Source organism: Petaurus breviceps, unplaced genomic scaffold (genome assembly GCF_028583685.1).
Source record: "Petaurus breviceps papuanus isolate PSGF00001 unplaced genomic scaffold, PetGlider_PUasm1.0 91041, whole genome shotgun sequence".
In the NCBI taxonomy this organism is placed as follows: Eukaryota; Metazoa; Chordata; class Mammalia; order Diprotodontia; family Petauridae; genus Petaurus; species Petaurus breviceps.
Window position 1 is genome coordinate 10,689,591 of NW_027187400.1, and position 1,650 is coordinate 10,691,240.

The 1,650-nt window shown below is 49.9% G+C and overlaps 1 long non-coding RNA gene across 1 annotated transcript in view; it reads left to right on the top strand.

Annotated features, from left to right (window-relative positions):
* Positions 1–1,083, top strand: part of LOC138153859 (uncharacterized) — a 2,154-nt gene extending 1,071 nt beyond the window's left edge. The window contains exon 3 of the long non-coding RNA XR_011166482.1: positions 912–1,083. This is a non-coding gene — a long non-coding RNA (uncharacterized lncRNA). The remainder of the gene's footprint in view (positions 1–911) is intronic.
* The last annotated feature ends 567 nt before the right edge of the window (positions 1,084–1,650 follow it).

Here is a 1,650-nt window from a genome sequence, read left to right on the forward strand (position 1 = left end):
ACAGAATGTCAGGCCTGGGAGGGCCCTTAGAACACAGGATGTCAGAGTTGGGAGGGTCCTTAGAACACAGAATGCCAGGGCTGGGAGGGATCTTCAGGATCATGCCACCGGCCGAGCTCTCCTAATGCTGTCTTTGTCTGGCCTATGTCTCATCTCCCCTCATAGACAACAGACTCTTTCAGGGAAAAACTTGATCTCATCTTTGTATTTCCCTCAGTAGTCAACCCAAGTTCCTTGAACACAAATCCTGAATAAATATTTACTGAAATGTGGAGAAGGTGCTCTCAGAAGCTTTTGAAATAATCCAGGGGAGAGTTAATAAGAGCCTACACTGGGTTAGTGCTCAGGAAAGGAGGAGGATGGGAAAAAAAAAAGCTTTTGGGGAGGTGGGAGCCCCAGGGCTTGGTGATCCCATCGATCAAGGAGGAGAAGGGAGTGTCAGGAGGGAGAAGAATCAAAGGAGACTCCATTTTCCAGGTTGGGTGACTGAGAATGTCAACACTTTCAACAGAACTGGCCAGTCAGGAAAAGCAGCTGATTTGGGCAAAAATCCCTTAGAGCTTGGGGCGCACCGCCTTTGGGATGCTGGAAGGACAGTGCGTGGCACGTCCTGGCAAGCAGCAAGCAGACCTGAGGCTGGAGCTTCAGCCCTAAAGAGAAAGAAGTGGGAACCAACCCAGAGCTAGAAAACAAAGCCTTGGGGGTGACTGAGAGTGTCCAGGGACCAAATGGAAAAGGGACAAGCTGAGGACAAAACCGGCTCTGAAGCAGGATGGAGTAATGGAGAGTACCTCCGAGGGACTGAGCTCAGGTCTTGGTTCTGCTATTGACTCCCTGCTTGACACCGAGCAAATTACTGAGCCCATGTAGACCTTAGCTGCCTTCTCTAATGCGATCCCTTTGTTTTACAGGTAAGGAAACTGAGGGAGGGAAATACCTTGCCCCAAATCCCACACAGTGAGAAAGCAACATGGCTGGGGCCAGAGCCCAGAGCTTATGGACCTTGAGGTCAGGTCTTTAACCAATACTGTGATTATTGTTCATCATCCTCAATATCATCATCATCATCGTCATCATCATCATCGTCATCATCAGTGTGATGTTGGCGGGAAGGAAGGAGGCTACAACCCTGTTTCCCAGCTACAGCGCTTGGGCTCCCTCCTTCAGGTAGAGAGTGCCAGCTGCCTATGACCACTTGGGGACCAATATGACAGGGAGGGTCCATTCCCTGCCCAGCCCCTGCCCACCTACCAAACTATGAGCCTGTTAACCAGTCCTCCGCACTCACCCCATGTGCTGGGTATGTGAGCCAGCCCCAGTCCCCGTGGATGGTCGATGTGTCCAGCAAGTTCACTGCAAAACAAGAAAGAAGAGTCCTTTACTTTGTCTCTTTCTCTTAGTCCAAATCCATTGACTCTTATGCCATATTGTCATCCCCATAGTCATGACGTGAGCTTGGGCCTCTCACCTGTTACAATAGTCTCTTTCCCGGTCTCCCTGCCTACAGCTTCTTCTCTCTAATCACCTCTTCTACCCATTTGCTACAATAATCACCCTTTACAATAGGTATGACCACATTACTCCCCTGCTCCCAAAGCCTCAATGGCTCCCTATTGCCATTAGGACATCAGGCCCTTTTGAATTAGGACT